Genomic DNA, 23284 nt, shown 5'->3' with positions numbered 1-23284 from the left:
CTATACTTTTGGTATTTTGGATTTGCATGTTGATTTTAAAATGACCTTTTTCATGTTTGAAATGTACTAACTCGTTTTTTCTTCACAGCAGGTCAACTTGTGTGTGGTTGCAACATTACGGTCCCATTGAGTGCATTTTTGGAGAAAAGGACATCTGTTGTACCACAGGGCGGGATAAGGGAGCGGTGCACGATACATTTCCTTTCCGTGGTAAGCATTTTTTGGGTTTTATACTTTTGGAATTTTGGTTTTTCATGTTGATTTAAAAATGACCTTTTTCATGTTTGAAATGTACTAACTCGTTTTTTCCTCACAGGAGGTCAACTTGTGTGTGGTTGCAACATTACGGTCCCATTGAGTACATTTTTGGAGAAAGGGACATCCGTTGCACCACAGGGCGGGAGGAGGGAGCGATGCACGATACGTTTTCATCCATGGTAAGCACTTTTTGTGTTTTATACTTTTGGTATTTTGGTTTTTCATGTTGATTTTAAAATGATCTTTTTTTGTTTGAAATGTACTAACTCATTTTTTCCTCACAGCAGGTCAACTTGTGTGTGGTTGCAACATTACGGTCCCATTGAGTACATTTTTGGAGGAGGGGCCATCTCTTGCACCACAGGGCGGGAGGAGGGAGAGGTGCACGATACGTTCTCTTTCGATGGTAAGAATTTTTTTGTGTTTTATACTTTTGGTATTTTGGTTTTTCATGTTGATTTTAAAATGACCTTTTTCATGTTTGAAATGTACTAACTCGTTTTTTCCTCACAGCAGGTCACCTTGTGTGTGGTTGCAACATTACGGTCCCATTGCGTACATTTTTGGAGAAGGGGCCATCTCTTGCACCACAGGGCGGGAGGAGGGAGCGGTGCACGATACGTTCTCTTTCCATGCTAAGAATTTTTTTGTGTTTTATACTTTTCGTATTTTGGTTTTTCATGTTGATTTAAAAATGACCTTTTTCATGTTTGAAATGTACTAACTCGTTTTTTCCTCACAGCAGGTCAACTTGTGTGTGGTTGCAACATTACGGTCCCATTGAGTACATTTTTGGAGAAAGGGACATCTGTTGCACCACAGGGCGGGAGGAGGGAGCGGTGCACGATACGTTTTCATCCATGGTAAGCATTTTTTGTGTTTTATACTTTTGGTATTTTGGTTTTTCATGTTGATTTTAAAATGATCTTTTTTTGTTTGAAATGTACTAACTCATTTTTTCCTCACAGCAGGTCAACTTGTGTGTGGTTGCAACATTACGGTCCCATTGAGTACATTTTTGGAGAAGGGGACATCTGTTGCACCACAGGGCGGGAGGAGGGAGCAGTGCACAATACATTTTCTTTCCATGGTAAGCATTTTTGGGTTCTATACTTTTGGTATTTTGGTTTTTCATGTTGATTTTAAAATGATCTTTTTCATGTTTGAAATGTACTAACTCGTTTTTTCCTCACAGCAGGTCAACTTGTGTGTGGTTGCAACATTACGGTCCCATTGAGTACATTTTTGGAGAAAGGGACATCTGTTGCACCACAGGGCGGGAGGAGGGAGCAGTGCACTATACATTTCCTTTCCATGGTAAGCATTTTTTGTGTTTTATACTTTTGGAATTTTGGTTTTTCATGTTGATTTTAAAATGACCTTTTTCATGTTTGAAATGTACTAACTCGTTTTTTCTTCACAGCAGGTCAACTTGTGTGTGGTTGCAACATTACGGTCCCATTGAGTGCATTTTTGGAGAAAAGGACATCTGTTGTACCACAGGGCGGGAGGAGGGAGCGGTGCACGATACATTTCCTTTCCGTGGTAAGCATTTTTTGTGTGTTATACTTTTGGAATTTTGGTTTTTCATGTTGATTTAAAAATGACCTTTTTCATGTTTGAAATGTACTAACTCGTTTTTTCCTCACAGGAGGTCAACTTGTGTGTGGTTGCAACATTACGGTCCCATTGTGTACATGTTTGGAGAAAGGGACATCTGTTGCACCACAGGGCGGGAGGAGGGAGCGGTGCACGATACGTTTTCATCCATGGTAAGCATTTTTTGTGTTTTATACTTTTGGTATTTTGGTTTTTCATGTTGATTTTAAAATGATCTTTTTTTGTTTGAAATGTACTAACTCATTTTTTCCTCACAGCAGGTCAAATTGTGTGTGGTTGCAACATTACGGTCCCATTGAGTACATTTTTGGAGAAGGGGACATCTGTTGCACCACAGGGAGGGAGGAGGGAGCAGTACACGATACGTTTTATTTCCATGGTAAGCATTTTGTGGGTTTTATACTATTGGTATTTTGGATTTGCATGTTGATTTTAAAATGACCTTTTTCATGTTTGAAATGTACTAACTCGTTTTTTCCTCACAGCAGGTCAACTTGTGTGTGGTTGCAACATTACGGTCCCATTGAGTACATTTTTGGAGAAGGGGACATCTGTTGCACCACAGGGCGGGAGGAGGGAGCGGTGCACGATACGTTTTCATCCATGGTAAGCATTTTTTGTGTTTTATACTTTTGGTATTTTGGTTTTTCATGTTGATTTAAAAATGACCTTTTTCATGTTTGAGATGTACTAACTCTTTTTTCGTCACAGCAGGTCATCTTGTGTGTGGTTGCAACATTACGGTCCCATTGAGTACATTTTTGGAGAAGGGGACATCTGTTGCACCACAGGGCGGGAGTAGGGAGCGGTGCACGATACGTTTTCTTTCCATGGTAAGCATTTTTTGGGTTTTATACTTTTGGTATTTTGGTTTTTCATGTTGATTTTAAGATGACCTTTTTCATGTTTGAAATGTACTAACTCGTTTTTTCCTCACAGCAGGTCAACTTGTGTGTGGTTGCAACATTCCGGTCCCATTGACTACATTTTTGGAGAAGGGGACATCTGTTGCACCACAGGGCGGGAGGAGGGAGCAGTACACGATACGTTTACTTTCCATGGTAAGCATTTTTTGGGGTTTATACTTTTGGTATTTTGGATTTGCATGTTGATTTGAAAATGACCTTTTTCATGTTTGAAATGTACTAACTCGTTTTTTCGTCACAGCAGGTCAACTTGTGTGTGGTTGCAACATTACGGTCCCATTGAGTACATTTTTGGAAAAGGGGACATCTGTTGCACCACAGGGCGGGAGGAGGGAGCAGTGCACAATACATTTTCTTTCCATGGTAAGCATTTTTGGGTTCTATACTTTTGGTATTTTGGTTTTTCATGTTGATTTTAAAATGATCTTTTTCATGTTTGAAATGTACTAATTCGTTTTTTCCTCACAGCAGGTCAACTTGTGTGTGGTTGCAACATTACGGTCCCATTGAGTACATTTTTGGAGAAGGGGACATCTGTTGCACCACAGGGCGGGAGGAGGGAGCAGTGCACAATACATTTTCTTTCCATGGTAAGCATTTTTTGGGTTTTATACTTTTGGTATTTTGGATTTGCATGTTGATTTTAAAATGACCTTTTTCATGTTTGAAATGTACTAACTCGTTTTTTCTTCACAGCAGGTCAACTTGTGTGTGGTTGCAACATTACGGTCCCATTGAGTGCATTTTTGGAGAAAAGGACATCTGTTGTACCACAGGGCGGGAGGAGGGAGCGGTGCACGATACATTTCCTTTCCGTGGTAAGCATTTTTTGGGTTTTATACTTTTGGAATTTTGGTTTTTCATGTTGATTTAAAAATGACCTTTTTCATGTTTGAAATGTACTAACTCGTTTTTTCCTCACAGGAGGTCAACTTGTGTGTGGTTGCAACATTACGGTCCCATTGAGTACATTTTTGGAGAAAGGGACATCCGTTGCACCACAGGGCGGGAGGAGGGAGCGATGCACGATACGTTTTCATCCATGGTAAGCACTTTTTGTGTTTTATACTTTTGGTATTTTGGTTTTTCATGTTGATTTTAAAATGATCTTTTTTTGTTTGAAATGTACTAACTCATTTTTTCCTCACAGCAGGTCAACTTGTGTGTGGTTGCAACATTACGGTCCCATTGAGTACATTTTTGGAGAAGGGGCCATCTCTTGCACCACAGGGCGGGAGGAGGGAGAGGTGCACGATACGTTCTCTTTCGATGGTAAGAATTTTTTTGTGTTTTATACTTTTGGTATTTTGGTTTTTCATGTTGATTTTAAAATGACCTTTTTCATGTTTGAAATGTACTAACTCGTTTTTTCCTCACAGCAGGTCACCTTGTGTGTGGTTGCAACATTACGGTCCCATTGAGTACATTTTTGGAGAAGGGGCCATCTCTTGCACCACAGGGCGGGAGGAGGGAGCGGTGCACGATACGTTCTCTTTCCATGCTAAGAATTTTTTTGGGTTTTATACTTTTGGAATTTTGGTTTTTCATGTTGATTTAAAAATGACCTTTTTCATGTTTGAAATGTACTAACTCGTTTTTTCCTCACAGCAGGTCAACTTGTGTGTGGTTGCAACATTACGGTCCCATTGAGTACATTTTTGGAGAAAGGGACATCTGTTGCACCACAGGGCGGGAGGAGGGAGCGGTGCACGATACGTTTTCATCCATGGTAAGCATTTTTTGTGTTTTATACTTTTGGTATTTTGGTTTTTCATGTTGATTTTAAAATGATCTTTTTTTGTTTGAAATGTACTAACTCATTTTTTCCTCACAGCAGGTCAACTTGTGTGTGGTTGCAACATTACGGTCCCATTGAGTACATTTTTGGAGAAGGGGACATCTGTTGCACCACAGGGCGGGAGGAGGGAGCAGTGCACAATACATTTTCTTTCCATGGTAAGCATTTTTGGGTTCTATACTTTTGGTATTTTGGTTTTTCATGTTGATTTTAAAATGATCTTTTTCATGTTTGAAATGTACTAACTCGTTTTTTCCTCACAGCAGGTCAACTTGTGTGTGGTTGCAACATTACGGTCCCATTGAGTACATTTTTGGAGAAAGGGACATCTGTTGCACCACAGGGCGGGAGGAGGGAGCAGTGCACTATACATTTCCTTTCCATGGTAAGCATTTTTTGTGTTTTATACTTTTGGAATTTTGGTTTTTCATGTTGATTTTAAAATGACCTTTTTCATGTTTGAAATGTACTAACTCGTTTTTTCTTCACAGCAGGTCAACTTGTGTGTGGTTGCAACATTACGGTCCCATTGAGTGCATTTTTGGAGAAAAGGACATCTGTTGTACCACAGGGCGGGAGGAGGGAGCGGTGCACGATACATTTCCTTTCCGTGGTAAGCATTTTTTGTGTTTTATACTTTTGGAATTTTGGTTTTTCATGTTGATTTAAAAATGACCTTTTTCATGTTTGAAATGTACTAACTCGTTTTTTCCTCACAGGAGGTCAACTTGTGTGTGGTTGCAACATTACGGTCCCATTGAGTACATTTTTGGAGAAAGGGACATCCGTTGCACCACAGGGCGGGAGGAGGGAGCGATGCACGATACGTTTTCATCCATGGTAAGCACTTTTTGTGTTTTATACTTTTGGTATTTTGGTTTTTCATGTTGATTTTAAAATGATCTTTTTTTGTTTGAAATGTACTAACTCATTTTTTCCTCACAGCAGGTCAACTTGTGTGTGGTTGCAACATTACGGTCCCATTGAGTACATTTTTGGAGAAGGGGCCATCTCTTGCACCACAGGGCGGGAGGAGGGAGCGGTGCACGATACGTTCTCTTTCCATGCTAAGAATTTTTTTGTGTTTTATACTTTTCGTATTTTGGTTTTTCATGTTGATTTAAAAATGACCTTTTTCATGTTTGAAATGTACTAACTCGTTTTTTCCTCACAGGAGGTCAACTTGTGTGTGGTTGCAACATTACGGTCCCATTGAGTACATTTTTGGAGAAAGGGACATCTGTTGCACCACAGGGCGGGAGGAGGGAGCGGTGCACGATACGTTTTCATCCATGGTAAGCATTTTTTGTGTTTTATACTTTTGGTATTTTGGTTTTTCATGTTGATTTTAAAATGATCTTTTTTTGTTTGAAATGTACTAACTCATTTTTTCCTCACAGGAGGTCAACTTGTGTGTGGTTGCAACATTACGGTCCCATTGAGTACATTTTTGGAGAAGGGGACATCTGTTGCACCACAGGGCGGGAGGAGGGAGCAGTGCACAATACATTTTCTTTCCATGGTAAGCATTTTTGGGTTCTATACTTTTGGTATTTTGGTTTTTCATGTTGATTTTAAAATGATCTTTTTCATGTTTGAAATGTACTAACTCGTTTTTTCCTCACAGCAGGTCAACTTGTGTGTGGTTGCAACATTACGGTCCCATTGAGTACATTTTTGGAGAAAGGGACATCTGTTGCACCACAGGGCGGGAGGAGGGAGCAGTGCACTATACATTTCCTTTCCATGGTAAGCATTTTTTGTGTTTTATACTTTTGGAATTTTGGTTTTTCATGTTGATTTTAAAATGACCTTTTTCATGTTTGAAATGTACTAACTCGTTTTTTCTTCACAGCAGGTCAACTTGTGTGTGGTTGCAACATTACGGTCCCATTGAGTGCATTTTTGGAGAAAAGGACATCTGTTGTACCACAGGGCGGGAGGAGGGAGCGGTGCACGATACATTTCCTTTCCGTGGTAAGCATTTTTTGGGTTTTATACTTTTGGAATTTTGGTTTTTCATGTTGATTTAAAAATGACCTTTTTCATGTTTGAAATGTACTAACTCGTTTTTTCCTCACAGGAGGTCAACTTGTGTGTGGTTGCAACATTACGGTCCCATTGAGTACATTTTTGGAGAAAGGGACATCCGTTGCACCACAGGGCGGGAGGAGGGAGCGATGCACGATACGTTTTCATCCATGGTAAGCACTTTTTGTGTTTTATACTTTTGGTATTTTGGTTTTTCATGTTGATTTTAAAATGATCTTTTTTTGTTTGAAATGTACTAACTCATTTTTTCCTCACAGCAGGTCAACTTGTGTGTGGTTGCAACATTACGGTCCCATTGAGTACATTTTTGGAGAAGGGGCCATCTCTTGCACCACAGGGCGGGAGGAGGGAGAGGTGCACGATACGTTCTCTTTCGATGGTAAGAATTTTTTTGTGTTTTATACTTTTGGTATTTTGGTTTTTCATGTTGATTTTAAAATGACCTTTTTCATGTTTGAAATGTACTAACTCGTTTTTTCCTCACAGCAGGTCACCTTGTGTGTGGTTGCAACATTACGGTCCCATTGAGTACATTTTTGGAGAAGGGGCCATCTCTTGCACCACAGGGCGGGAGGAGGGAGCGGTGCACGATACGTTCTCTTTCCATGCTAAGAATTTTTTTGTGTTTTATACTTTTCGTATTTTGGTTTTTCATGTTGATTTTAAAATGACCTTTTTCATGTTTGAAATGTACTAACTCGTTTTTTCCTCACAGCAGGTCAACTTGTGTGTGGTTGCAACATTACGGTCCCATTGAGTACATTTTTGGAGAAGGGGACATCTGTTGCACCACAGGGCGGGAGGAGGGAGCGGTGCACGATACGTTTTCTTTCCATGGTAAGAATTTTTTTGTGTTTTTTACTTTTGGTATTTTGGTTTTTCATGTTGATTTTAAAATGACCTTTTTCATGTTTGAAATGTACTAACTCATTTTTTCCTCACAGCAGGTCAACTTGTGTGTGGTTGCAACATTACGGTCCCATTGAGTACATTTTTGGACAAGGAGACATCTGTTGCACCACAGGGCGGGAGGAGGGAGCAGTACACGATACGTTTACTTTCCATGGTAAGCATTTTTTGGGTTTTATACTTTTTGTATTTTGGATTTGCATGTTGATTTTAAAATGACCTTTTTCATGTTTGAAATGTACTAACTCTTTTATTACTCACAGCAGGTCAACTTGTGTGTGGTTGCAACATTACGGTCCCATTGAGTACATTTTTGGAGAAAGGGACATCTGTTGCACCACAGGGCGGGAGGAGGGAGCGGTGCACGATACATTTTCTTTCCATGGTAAGCATTTTTTGTGTTTTATACTTTTGGAATTTTGGTTTTTCATGTTGATTTAAAAATGACCTTTTTCATGTTTGAAATGTACTAACTCGTTTTTTCCTCACAGCAGGTCAACTTGTGTGTGGTTGCAACATTACGGTCCCATTGAGTACATTTTTGGAGAAAGGGACATCTGTTGCACCACAGGGCGGGAGGAGGGAGCAGTGCACTATACATTTCCTTTCCATGGTAAGCATTTTTTGTGTTTTATACTTTTGGAATTTTGGTTTTTCATGTTGATTTTAAAATGACCTTTTTCATGTTTGAAATGTACTAACTCGTTTTTTCTTCACAGCAGGTCAACTTGTGTGTGGTTGCAACATTATGGTCCCATTGAGTGCATTTTTGGAGAAGGGGACATCTGTTGTACCACAGGGCGGGAGGAGGGAGCGGTGCACGATACGTTTTCATCCATGGTAAGCATTTTTTGTGTTTTATACTTTTGGAATTTTGGTTTTTCATGTTGATTTTAAAATGACCTTTTTCATGTTTGAAATGTACTAACTCTTTTATTACTCACAGCAGGTCAACTTGTGTGTGGTTGCAACATTACGGTCCCATTGAGTACATTTTTGGAGAAAGGGACATTAGTTGCACCACAGGGCGGGAGGAGGGAGCGGTGCACGATACATTTTCTTTCCATGGTAAGCATTTTTTGTGTTTTATACTTTTGGAATTTTGGTTTTTCATGTTGATTTAAAAATGATCTTTTTCATGTTTGAAATGTACTAACTCGTTTTTTCCTCACAGCAGGTCAACTTGTGTGTGGTTGCAACATTACGGTCCCATTGAGTACATTTTTGGAGAAAGGGACATCTGTTGCACCACAGGGTGGGAGGAGGGAGCAGTGCACTATACATTTCCTTTCCATGGTAAGCATTTTTTGTGTTTTATACTTTTGGAATTTTGGTTTTTCATGTTGATTTTAAAATGACCTTTTTCATGTTTGAAATGTACTAACTCGTTTTTTCTTCACAGCAGGTCAACTTGTGTGTGGTTGCAACATTATGGTCCCATTGAGTGCATTTTTGGAGAAAAGGACATCTGTTGTACCACAGGGCGGGAGGAGGGAGCGGTGCACGATACATTTCCTTTCCGTGGTAAGCATTTTTTGGGTTTTATACTTTTGGAATTTTGGTTTTTCATGTTGATTTAAAAATGACCTTTTTCATGTTTGAAATGTACTAACTCGTTTTTTCCTCACAGGAGGTCAACTTGTGTGTGGTTGCAACATTACGGTCCCATTGAGTACATTTTTGGAGAAAGGGACATCTGTTGCACCACAGGGCGGGAGGAGGGAGCGGTGCACGATACGTTTTCATCCATGGTAAGCATTTTTTGTGTTTTATACTTTTGGTATTTTGGTTTTTCATGTTGATTTTAAAATGATCTTTTTTTGTTTGAAATGTACTAACTCATTTTTTCCTCACAGCAGGTCAACTTGTGTGTGGTTGCAACATTACGGTCCCATTGAGTACATTTTTGGAGAAGGGGACATCTGTTGCACCACAGGGAGGGAGGAGGGAGCAATACACGATACGTTTTCTTTCCATGGTAAGCATTTTTTGGGTTTTATACTATTGGTATTTTGGATTTGCATGTTGATTTTAAAATGACCTTTTTCATGTTTGAAATGTACTAACTCGTTTTTTCCTCACAGCAGGTCAACTTGTGTGTGGTTGCAACATTACGGTCCCATTGAGTCCATTTTTGGAGAAGGGGACATCTGTTGCACCACAGGGCGGGAGGAGGGAGCGGTGCACGATACGTTTTCATCCATGGTAAGCATTTTTTGTGTTTTATACTTTTGGTATTTTGGTTTTTCATGTTGATTTTAAAATGACCTTTTTCATGTTTGAGATGTACTAACTCTTTTTTCGTCACAGCAGGTCAACTTGTGTGTGGTTGCAACATTACGGTCCCATTGACTACATTTTTGGAGAAGGGGACATCTGTTGCACCACAGGGCGGGAGGAGGGAGCAGTACACGATACGTTTACTTTCCATGGTAAGCATTTTTTGGGTTTTATACTTTTGGTATTTTGGATTTACATGTTGATTTTAAAATGACCTTTTTCATGTTTGAAATGTACTAACTCGTTTTTTCGTCACAGCAGGACAACTTGTGTGTGGTTGCAACATTACGGTCCCATTGAGTACATTTTTGGAGAAGGGGACATCTGTTGCACCACAGGGCGGGAGGAGGGAGCAGTGCACAATACATTTTCTTTCCATGGTAAGCATTTTTGGGTTCTATACTTTTGGTATTTTGGTTTTTCATGTTGATTTTAAAATGATCTTTTTCATGTTTGAAATGTACTAACTCGTTTTTTCCTCACAGCAGGTCAACTTGTGTGTGGTTGCAACATTACGGTCCCATTGAGTACATTTTTGGAGAAAGGGACATCTGTTGCACCACAGGGCGGGAGGAGGGAGCAGTGCACTATACATTTCCTTTCCATGGTAAGCATTTTTTGTGTTTTATACTTTTGGAATTTTGGTTTTTCATGTTGATTTTAAAATGACCTTTTTCATGTTTGAAATGTACTAACTCGTTTTTTCTTCACAGCAGGTCAACTTGTGTGTGGTTGCAACATTACGGTCCCATTGAGTGCATTTTTGGAGAAAAGGACATCTGTTGTACCACAGGGCGGGAGGAAAGAGCGGTGCACGATACATTTCCTTTCCGTGGTAAGCATTTTTTGTGTTTTTTACTTTTGGAATTTTGGTTTTTCATGTTGATTTTAAAATGACCTTTTTCATGTTTGAAATGTACTAACTCGTTTTTTCCATACACAGGAGGTCAACTTGTGTGTGGTTGCAACATTACAGTCCCATTGAGTACATTTTTGGAGAAAGGGACATCTGTTGCACCACAGGGCGGGAGGAGGGAGCGGTGCACGATACGTTTTCATCCATGGTAAGCACTTTTTGTGTTTTATACTTTTGGTATTTTGGTTTTTCATGTTGATTTTAAAATGATTTTTTTTGTTTGAAATGTACTAACTCATTTTTTCCTCACAGCAGGTCAACTTGTGTGTGGTTGCAACATTACGGTCCCATTGAGTACATTTTTGGAGAAGGGGACATCTGTTGCACCACAGGGAGGGAGGAGGGAGCAGTACACGATACGTTTTCTTTCCATGGTAAGCATTTTTTGGGTTTTATACTTTTGGTATTTTGGATTTGCATGTTGATTTTAAAATGACCTTTTTCATGTTTGAAATGTACTAACTCGATTTTTCCTCACAGCAGGTCAACTTGTGTGTGGTTGCAACATTACGGTCCCATTGAGTACATTTTTGGAGAAGGGGACATCTGTTGCACCACAGGGCGGGAGGAGGGAGCGGTGCACGATACGTTTTCATCCATGGTAAGCATTTTTTGTGTTTTATACTTTTGGTATTTTGGTTTTTCATGTTGATTTTAAAATGACCTTTTTCATGTTTGAGATGTACTAACTCTTTTTTCGTCACAGCAGGTCAACTTGTGTGTGGTTGCAACATTACGGTCCCATTGAGTACATTTTTGGAGAAGGGGACATCTGTTGCACCACAGGGCGGGAGGAGGGAGCAGTGCACAATACATTTTCTTTCCATGGTAAGCATTTTTGGGTTCTATACTTTTGGTATTTTGGTTTCTCATGTTGATTTTAAAATGATCTTTTTCATGTTTGAAATGTACTAACTCGTTTTTTCCTCACAGCAGGTCAACTTGTGTGTGGTTGCAACATTACGGTCCCATTGAGTACATTTTTGGAGAAGGGGACATCTGTTGCACCACAGGCGGGAGGAGTGAGCGGTGCACGATACGTTTTCTTTCCATGGTAAGCATTTTTTATGTTTTATACTTTTGGTATTTTGGTTTTTCATGTTGATTTAAAAATGACCTTTTTCATGTTTGAAATGTACTAACTCGTTTTTTCCTCACAGCAGGTCAACTTGTGTGTGGTTGCAACATTACGGTCCCATTGAGTACATTTTTGGAGAAGGGGCCATCTGTTGCACCACAGGGCGGGAGGAGGGAGCGGTGCACGATACGTTTTCATCCATGGTAAGCATTTTTTGGGTTTTATACTTTTGGTATTTTGGTTTTTCATGTTGATTTTAAAATGACCTTTTTCATGTTTGAAATGTACTAACTCGTTTTTTCCTCACAGCAGGTCAACTTGTGTGTGGTTGCAACATTACGGTCCCATTGAGTACATTTTTGGAGAAGGGGACATCTGTTGCACCACAGGGCGGGAGGAGTGAGCGGTGCACGATACGTTTTCTTTCCATGGTAAGCATTTTTTGTGTTTTATACTTTTGGAATTTTGGTTTTTCATGTTGATTTAAAAATGATCTTTTTCATGTTTGAAATGTACTAACTCGTTTTTTCCTCACAGCAGGTCAACTTGTGTGTGGTTGCAACATTACGGTCCCATTGAGTACATTTTTGGAGAAAGGGACATCTGTTGCACCACAGGGCGGGAGGAGGGAGCGGTGCACGATACATTTTCTTTCCATGGTAAGCATTTTTTGTGTTTTATACTTTTGGAATTTTGGTTTTTCATGTTGATTTAAAAATGACCTTTTTCATGTTTGAAATGTACTAACTCGTTTTTTCCTCACAGCAGGTCAACTTGTGTGTGGTTGCAACATTACGGTCCCATTGAGTACATTTTTGGAGAAAGGGACATCTGTTGCACCACAGGGCGGGAGGAGGGAGCAGTGCACTATACATTTCCTTTCCATGGTAAGCATTTTTTGTGTTTTATACTTTTGGAATTTTGGTTTTTCATGTTGATTTTAAAATGACCTTTTTCATGTTTGAAATGTACTAACTCGTTTTTTCTTCACAGCAGGTCAACTTGTGTGTGGTTGCAACATTATGGTCCCATTGAGTGCATTTTTGGAGAAGGGGACATCTGTTGTACCACAGGGCGGGAGGAGGGAGCGGTGCACGATACGTTTTCATCCATGGTAAGCATTTTTTGTGTTTTATACTTTTGGAATTTTGGTTTTTCATGTTGATTTTAAAATGACCTTTTTCATGTTTGAAATGTACTAACTCTTTTATTACTCACAGCAGGTCAACTTGTGTGTGGTTGCAACATTACGGTCCCATTGAGTACATTTTTGGAGAAAGGGACATTAGTTGCACCACAGGGCGGGAGGAGGGAGCGGTGCACGATACATTTTCTTTCCATGGTAAGCATTTTTTGTGTTTTATACTTTTGGAATTTTGGTTTTTCATGTTGATTTAAAAATGATCTTTTTCATGTTTGAAATGTACTAACTCGTTTTTTCCTCACAGCAGGTCAACTTGTGTGTGGTTGCAACATTACGGTCCCATTGAGTACATTTTTGGAGAAAGGGACATCTGTTGCACCACAGGGTGGGAGGAGGGAGCAGTGCACTATACATTTCCTTTCCATGGTAAGCATTTTTTGTGTTTTATACTTTTGGAATTTTGGTTTTTCATGTTGATTTTAAAATGACCTTTTTCATGTTTGAAATGTACTAACTCGTTTTTTCTTCACAGCAGGTCAACTTGTGTGTGGTTGCAACATTATGGTCCCATTGAGTGCATTTTTGGAGAAAAGGACATCTGTTGTACCACAGGGCGGGAGGAGGGAGCGGTGCACGATACATTTCCTTTCCGTGGTAAGCATTTTTTGGGTTTTATACTTTTGGAATTTTGGTTTTTCATGTTGATTTAAAAATGACCTTTTTCATGTTTGAAATGTACTAACTCGTTTTTTCCTCACAGGAGGTCAACTTGTGTGTGGTTGCAACATTACGGTCCCATTGAGTACATTTTTGGAGAAAGGGACATCTGTTGCACCACAGGGCGGGAGGAGGGAGCGGTGCACGATACGTTTTCATCCATGGTAAGCATTTTTTGTGTTTTATACTTTTGGTATTTTGGTTTTTCATGTTGATTTTAAAATGATCTTTTTTTGTTTGAAATGTACTAACTCATTTTTTCCTCACAGCAGGTCAACTTGTGTGTGGTTGCAACATTACGGTCCCATTGAGTACATTTTTGGAGAAGGGGACATCTGTTGCACCACAGGGAGGGAGGAGGGAGCAATACACGATACGTTTTCTTTCCATGGTAAGCATTTTTTGGGTTTTATACTATTGGTATTTTGGATTTGCATGTTGATTTTAAAATGACCTTTTTCATGTTTGAAATGTACTAACTCGTTTTTTCCTCACAGCAGGTCAACTTGTGTGTGGTTGCAACATTACGGTCCCATTGAGTCCATTTTTGGAGAAGGGGACATCTGTTGCACCACAGGGCGGGAGGAGGGAGCGGTGCACGATACGTTTTCATCCATGGTAAGCATTTTTTGTGTTTTATACTTTTGGTATTTTGGTTTTTCATGTTGATTTTAAAATGACCTTTTTCATGTTTGAGATGTACTAACTCTTTTTTCGTCACAGCAGGTCAACTTGTGTGTGGTTGCAACATTACGGTCCCATTGACTACATTTTTGGAGAAGGGGACATCTGTTGCACCACAGGGCGGGAGGAGGGAGCAGTACACGATACGTTTACTTTCCATGGTAAGCATTTTTTGGGTTTTATACTTTTGGTATTTTGGATTTACATGTTGATTTTAAAATGACCTTTTTCATGTTTGAAATGTACTAACTCGTTTTTTCGTCACAGCAGGACAACTTGTGTGTGGTTGCAACATTACGGTCCCATTGAGTACATTTTTGGAGAAGGGGACATCTGTTGCACCACAGGGCGGGAGGAGGGAGCAGTGCACAATACATTTTCTTTCCATGGTAAGCATTTTTGGGTTCTATACTTTTGGTATTTTGGTTTTTCATGTTGATTTTAAAATGATCTTTTTCATGTTTGAAATGTACTAACTCGTTTTTTCCTCACAGCAGGTCAACTTGTGTGTGGTTGCAACATTACGGTCCCATTGAGTACATTTTTGGAGAAAGGGACATCTGTTGCACCACAGGGCGGGAGGAGGGAGCAGTGCACTATACATTTCCTTTCCATGGTAAGCATTTTTTGTGTTTTATACTTTTGGAATTTTGGTTTTTCATGTTGATTTTAAAATGACCTTTTTCATGTTTGAAATGTACTAACTCGTTTTTTCTTCACAGCAGGTCAACTTGTGTGTGGTTGCAACATTACGGTCCCATTGAGTGCATTTTTGGAGAAAAGGACATCTGTTGTACCACAGGGCGGGAGGAAAGAGCGGTGCACGATACATTTCCTTTCCGTGGTAAGCATTTTTTGTGTTTTTTACTTTTGGAATTTTGGTTTTTCATGTTGATTTAAAAATGACCTTTTTCATGTTTGAAATGTACTAACTCGTTTTTTCCATACACAGGAGGTCAACTTGTGTGTGGTTGCAACATTACAGTCCCATTGAGTACATTTTTGGAGAAAGGGACATCTGTTGCACCACAGGGCGGGAGGAGGGAGCGGTGCACGATACGTTTTCATCCATGGTAAGCACTTTTTGTGTTTTATACTTTTGGTATTTTGGTTTTTCATGTTGATTTTAAAATGATTTTTTTTGTTTGAAATGTACTAACTCATTTTTTCCTCACAGCAGGTCAACTTGTGTGTGGTTGCAACATTACGGTCCCATTGAGTACATTTTTGGAGAAGGGGACATCTGTTGCACCACAGGGAGGGAGGAGGGAGCAGTACACGATACGTTTTCTTTCCATGGTAAGCATTTTTTGGGTTTTATACTTTTGGTATTTTGGATTTGCATGTTGATTTTAAAATGACCTTTTTCATGTTTGAAATGTACTAACTCGATTTTTCCTCACAGCAGGTCAACTTGTGTGTGGTTGCAACATTACGGTCCCATTGAGTACATTTTTGGAGAAGGGGACATCTGTTGCACCACAGGGCGGGAGGAGGGAGCGGTGCACGATACGTTTTCATCCATGGTAAGCATTTTTTGTGTTTTATACTTTTGGTATTTTGGTTTTTCATGTTGATTTTAAAATGACCTTTTTCATGTTTGAGATGTACTAACTCTTTTTTCGTCACAGCAGGTCAACTTGTGTGTGGTTGCAACATTACGGTCCCATTGAGTACATTTTTGGAGAAGGGGACATCTGTTGCACCACAGGGCGGGAGGAGGGAGCAGTGCACAATACATTTTCTTTCCATGGTAAGCATTTTTGGGTTCTATACTTTTGGTATTTTGGTTTCTCATGTTGATTTTAAAATGATCTTTTTCATGTTTGAAATGTACTAACTCGTTTTTTCCTCACAGCAGGTCAACTTGTGTGTGGTTGCAACATTACGGTCCCATTGAGTACATTTTTGGAGAAGGGGACATCTGTTGCACCACAGGCGGGAGGAGTGAGCGGTGCACGATACGTTTTCTTTCCATGGTAAGCATTTTTTATGTTTTATACTTTTGGTATTTTGGTTTTTCATGTTGATTTAAAAATGACCTTTTTCATGTTTGAAATGTACTAACTCGTTTTTTCCTCACAGCAGGTCAACTTGTGTGTGGTTGCAACATTACGGTCCCATTGAGTACATTTTTGGAGAAGGGGCCATCTGTTGCACCACAGGGCGGGAGGAGGGAGCGGTGCACGATACGTTTTCATCCATGGTAAGCATTTTTTGGGTTTTATACTTTTGGTATTTTGGTTTTTCATGTTGATTTTAAAATGACCTTTTTCATGTTTGAAATGTACTAACTCGTTTTTTCCTCACAGCAGGTCAACTTGTGTGTGGTTGCAACATTACGGTCCCATTGAGTACATTTTTGGAGAAGGGGACATCTGTTGCACCACAGGGCGGGAGGAGTGAGCGGTGCACGATACGTTTTCTTTCCATGGTAAGCATTTTTTGTGTTTTATACTTTTGGAATTTTGGTTTTTCATGTTGATTTAAAAATGATCTTTTTCATGTTTGAAATGTACTAACTCGTTTTTTCCTCACAGCAGGTCAACTTGTGTGTGGTTGCAACATTACGGTCCCATTGAGTACATTTTTGGAGAAAGGGACATCTGTTGCACCACAGGGCGGGAGGAGGGAGCAGTGCACTATACATTTCATTTCCATGGTAAGCATTTTTTGTGTTTTATACTTTTGGAATTTTGGTTTTTCATGTTGATTTTAAAATGACCTTTTTCATGTTTGAAATGTACTAACTCGTTTTTTCTTCACAGCAGGTCAACTTTGTGTGTGGTTGCAACATTATGGTCCCATTGAGTGCATTTTTGGAGAAAAGGACATCTGTTGTACCACAGGGCGGGAGGAGGGAGCGGTGCACGATACATTTCCTTTCCGTGGTAAGCATTTTTTGTGTTTTATACTTTTGGAATTTTGGTTTTTCATGTTGATTTAAAAATGATCTTTTTCATGTTTGAAATGTACTAACTCGTTTTTTCCTCACAGGGGGTCAACTTGTGTGTGGTTGCAACATTACGGTCCCATTGAGTACATTTTTGGAGAAAGGGACATCTGTTGCACCACAGGGCGGGAGGAGGGAGCGGTGCACGATACGTTTTCATCCATGGTAAGCATTTTTTGTGTTTTATACTTTTGGTATTTTGGTTTTTCATGTTGATTTTAAAATGATCTTTTTTTGTTTGAAATGTACTAACTCATTTTTTCCTCACAGCAGGTCAACTTGTGTGTGGTTGCAACATTACGGTCCCATTGAGTACATTTTTGGAGAAAGGGACATCTGTTGCACCACAGGGCGGGAGGAGGGAGCGGTGCACGAAACGATTTCATCCATGGTAAGCATTTTTTGTGTTTTATACTTTTGGTATTTTGGTTTTTCATGTTGATTTTAAAATGATCTTTTTTTGTTTGAAATGTACTAACTCATTTTTTCCTCACAGCAGGTCAACTTGTGTGTGGTTGCAACATTACGGTCCCATTGACTACAATTTTGGAGAAGGGGACATCTGTTGCACCACAGGGAGGGAGGAGGGAGCAGTACACGATACGTTTTCTTTCCATGGTAAGCATTTTTTGGGTTTTATACTATTGGTATTTTGGATTTGCATGTTGATTTTAAAATGACCTTTTTCATGTTTGAAATGTACTAACTCGTTTTTTCCTCACAGCAGGTCAACTTGTGTGTGGTTGCAACATTACGGTCCCATTGAGTCCATTTTTGGAGAAGGGGACATCTGTTGCACCACAGGGCGGGAGGAGGGAGCGGTGCACGATACGTTTTCATCCATGGTAAGCATTTTTTGTGTTTTATACTTTTGGTATTTTGGTTTTTCATGTTGATTTTAAAATGACCTTTTTCATGTTTGAGATGTACTAACTCTTTTTTCGTCACAGCAGGTCAACTTGTGTGTGGTTGCAACATTACGGTCCCATTGAGTACATTTTTGGAGAAGGGGACATCTGTTGCACCACAGGGCGGGAGTAGGGAGCGGTGCACGATACGTTTTCTTTCCATGGTAAGCATTTTTTGGGTTTTATACTTTTGGTATTTTGGTTTTTCATGTTGATTTTAAGATGACCTTTTTCATGTTTGAAATGTACTAACTCGTTTTTTCCTCACAGCAGGTCAACTTGTGTGTGGTTGCAACATTACGGTCCCATTGACTACATTTTTGGAGAAGGGGACATCTGTTGCACCACAGGGCGGGAGGAGGGAGCAGTACACGATACGTTTACTTTCCATGGTAAGCATTTTTTGGGTTTTATACTTTTGGTATTTTGGATTTGCATGTTGATTTTAAAATGACCTTTTTCATGTTTGAAATGTACTAACTCGTTTTTTCGTCACAGCAAGACAACTTGTGTGTGGTTGCAACATTACGGTCCCATTGAGTACATTTTTGGAGAAGGGGACATCTGTTGCACCACAGGGCGGGAGGAGGGAGCAGTGCACAATACATTTTCTTTCCATGGTAAGCATTTTTGGGTTCTATACTTCTGGTATTTTGGTTTTTCATGTTGATTTTAAAATGATCTTTTTCATGTTTGAAATGTACTAACTCGTTTTTTCCTCACAGCAGGTCAACTTGTGTGTGGTTGCAACATTACGGTCCCATTGAGTACATTTTTGGAGAAAGGGACATCTGTTGCACCACAGGGCGGGAGGAGGGAGCAGTGCACTATACATTTCCTTTCCATGGTAAGCATTTTTTGTGTTTTATACTTTTGTTATTTTGGTTTTTCATGTTGATTTTAAAATGACCTTTTTCATGTTTGAAATGTACTAACTCGTTTTTTCTTCACAGCAGGTCAACTTGTGTGTGGTTGCAACATTACGGTCCCATTGAGTGCATTTTTGGAGAAAAGGACATCTGTTGTACCACAGGGCGGGAGGAGGGAGCGGTGCACGATACATTTCCTTTCCGTGGTAAGCATTTTTTGTGTTTTATACTTTTGGAATTTTGGTTTTTCATGTTGATTTAAAAATGACCTTTTTCATGTTTGAAATGTACTAACTCGTTTTTTCCTCACAGGAGGTCAACTTGTGTGTGGTTGCAACATTACGGTCCCATTGAGTACATTTTTGGAGAAAGGGACATCTGTTGCACCACAGGGCGGGAGGAGGGAGCGGTGCACGATACGTTTTCATCCATGGTAAGCACTTTTTGTGTTTTATACTTTTGGTATTTTGGTTTTTCATGTTGATTTTAAAATGATTTTTTTTGTTTGAAATGTACTAACTCATTTTTTCCTCACAGCAGGTCAACTTGTGTGTGGTTGCAACATTACGGTCCCATTGAGTACATTTTTGGAGAAGGGGACATCTGTTGCACCACAGGGAGGGAGGAGGGAGCAGTACACGATACGTTTTCTTTCCATGGTAAGCATTTTTTGGGTTTTATACTTTTGGTATTTTGGATTTGCATGTTGATTTTAAAATGACCTTTTTCATGTTTGAAATGTACTAACTCGTTTTTTCCTCACAGCAGGTCAACTTGTGTGTGGTTGCAACATTACGGTCCCATTGAGTACATTTTTGGAGAAGGGGACATCTGTTGCACCAGAGGGCGGGAGGAGGGAGCGGTGCACGATACGTTTTCATCCATGGTAAGCATTTTTTGTGTTTTATACTTTTGGTATTTTGGTTTTTCATGTTGATTTTAAAATGACCTTTTTCATGTTTGAGATGTACTAACTCTTTTTTCGTCACAGCAGGTCAACTTGTGTGTGGTTGCAACATTACGGTCCCATTGAGTACATTTTTGGAGAAGGGGACATCTGTTGCACCACAGGGCGGGAGTAGGGAGCGGTGCACGATACGTTTTCTTTCCATGGTAAGCATTTTTTGTGTTTTATACTTTTGGTATTTTGGTTTTTCATGTTGATTTTAAGATGACCTTTTTCATGTTTGAAATGTACTAACTCGTTTATTCCTCACAGCAGGTCAACTTGTGTGTGGTTGCAACATTACGGTCCCATTGACTACATTTTTGGAGAAGGGGACATCTGTTGCACCACAGGGCGGGAGGAGGGAGCAGTACACGATACGTTTACTTTCCATGGTAAGCATTTTTTGGGTTTTATACTTTTGGTATTTTGGTTTTTCATGTTGATTTTAAGATGACCTTTTTCATGTTTGAAATGTACTAACTCGTTTTTTCGTCACAGCAGGACAAGTTGTGTGTGGTTGCAACATTACGGTCCCATTGAGTACATTTTTGGAGAAGGGGACATCTGTTGCACCACAGGGCGGGAGGAGGGAGCAGTGCACAATACATTTTCTTTCCATGGTAAGCATTTTTGGGTTCTATACTTTTGGTATTTTGGTTTCTCATGTTGATTTTAAAATGATCTTTTTCATGTTTGAAATGTACTAACTCGTTTTTTCCTCACAGCAGGTCAACTTGTGTGTGGTTGCAACATTACGGTCCCATTGAGTACTTTTTTGGAGAAGGGGACATCTGTTGCACCACAGGGCGGGAGGAGTGAGCGTGCACGATACGTTTTCTTTCCATGGTAAGCATTTTTTGTGTTTTATACTTTTGGTATTTTGGTTTTTCATGTTGATTTAAAAATGACCTTTTTCATGTTTGAAATGTACTAACTCGTTTTTTCCTCACAGCAGGTCAACTTGTGTGTGGTTGCAACATTACGGTCCCATTGAGTACATTTTTGGAGAAGGGGACATCTGTTGCACCACAGGGCGGGAGGAGGGAGCGGTGCACGATACGTTTTCATCCATGGTAAGCATTTTTTGGGTTTTATACTTTTGGTATTTTGGTTTTTCATGTTGATTTTAAAATGACCTTTTTCATGTTTGAAATGTACTAACTCGTTTTTTCCTCACAGCAGGTCAACTTGTGTGTGGTTGCAACATTACGGTCCCATTGAGTACATTTTTGGAGAAGGGGACATCTGTTGCACCACAGGGCGGGAGGAGTGAGCGGTGCACGATACGTTTTCTTTCCATGGTAAGCATTTTTTGAGTTTTATACTTTCGGTATTTTGGTTTTTCATGTTGATTTAAAAATGACCTTTTTCATGTTTGAAATGTACTAACTCGTTTTTTCCTCACAGCAGGTCAACTTGTGTGTGGTTGCAACATTACGGTCCCATTGAGTACATTTTGGAGAAGGGGTCATCTGTTGCACCACAGGGCGGGAGGAGGGAGCGGTGCACGATACATTTTCATCCATGGTAAGCATTTTTTGGGTTTTATACTTTTGGAATTTTGGTTTTTCATGTTGATTTTAAAATGACCTTTTTCATGTTTGAAATGTACTAACTCGTTTTTTCCTCACAGCAGGTCAACTTGTGTGTGGTTGCAACATTACGGTCCCATTGAGTACATTTTTGGAGAAGGGGATATCTGTTGCACCACAGGTCGGGAGGAGGGAGCGGTGCACGATACGTTTTCATCCATGGTAAGTATTTTTTGGGTTTTATACTTTTGGAATTTTGGTTTTTCATGTTTATTTTAAAATGACCTTTTTCATGTTTGACATGTACTAACTCGTTTTTTCCACACAGCAGGTCAACTTGTGTGTGGTTGCAACATTACGGTCCCATTGAGTACATTTTTGGAGAAAGGGACATCTGTTGCACCACAGGGCGGGAGGAGGGAGCGTTGCACGATACGTTTTTTTTCCATGGTAAGCATTTTTTGGGTTTTATACTTTTGGTATTTAGGTTTATCATGTTGTTTTTAAAACGACCTTTTTCATGTTTGAAATGTACTAACTCATTTTTTCCTCACAGCAGGTCAACTTGTGTGTGGTTGCAACATTACGGTCCCATTGAGTACATTTTTGGAGAAGGGGATATCTGTTGCACCACAGGTCGGGAGGAGGGAGCAGTACACGATACGTTTTCTTTCCATGGTAAGCATTTTTTGGGTTTTATACTTTTGGTATTTTGGATTTGCATGTTGATTTTAAAATGACCTTTTTCATGTTTGAGATGTACTAACTCGTTTTTTCGTCACAGCAGGTCAACTTCTGTGTGGTTGCAACATTACGGTCGCATTGAGTACATTTTTGAAGGGGACATCTGTTGCACCACAGGGCGGGAGGAGGGAGCGGTGCACGATACGTTTTCATCCATGGTAAGAATTTTTTGTGTTTTACACTTTTGGTATTTTGGTTTTTCATGTAGATTTTAAAATGACCTTTTTCATGTTTGAAATGTACTAACTCGTTTTTTCGTCACTGCAGGTCAACTTGTGTGTGGTTGCAACATTACGGTCCCATTGGGTACATTTTTGGAGAAGGGGACATCTGTTGCACCACAGGGTAGGGGGAGGAGGCAGCAGTACACGATACGTTTTCTTTCCATGGTAAGCATTTTTTGGATTTTATACTTTTGGAATTTTGGTTTTTCATGTTGATTTTAAAATGACCTTTCTCATGTTTGAAATGTACTAACTCGTTTTTTCCTCACAGCAGGTCACCTTGTGTGTGGTTGCAACATTACGGTCCCATTGAGTACATTTTTGGAGAAGGGGCCATCTGTTGCACCACAGGGCGGGAGGAGGGAGCGGTGCACGATACGTTCTCTTTCCATGGTAAGAAATTTTTTGTGTTTTATACTTTTGGTATTTTGGTTTTTCATGTTGATTTTAAAATGACCTTTTTCATGTTTGAAATGTACTAACTCGTTTTTTCCTCACAGCAGGTCAACTTTTGTGTGGTTGCAACATTACGGTCCCATTGAGTACATTTTTGGAGAAGGGGACATCTGTTGCACCACAGGGCGGGAGGAGGGAGCGGTACACGATACGTTTTCTTTCCATGGTAAGCATTTTTTGGGTTTTATAGTTCTGGTACTTTGGTTTTTCATGTTGATTTTAAAATGACCTTTTTCATGTTTGAAATGTACTAACTCGTTTTTTCCT

Source organism: Schistocerca nitens, chromosome 5, assembly GCF_023898315.1.
Source record: "Schistocerca nitens isolate TAMUIC-IGC-003100 chromosome 5, iqSchNite1.1, whole genome shotgun sequence".
Taxonomy (NCBI): Eukaryota; Metazoa; Arthropoda; class Insecta; order Orthoptera; family Acrididae; genus Schistocerca; species Schistocerca nitens.
The sequence above is the reverse complement of the archived record's forward strand: the minus strand, read 5'-3'. Positions refer to the sequence as shown.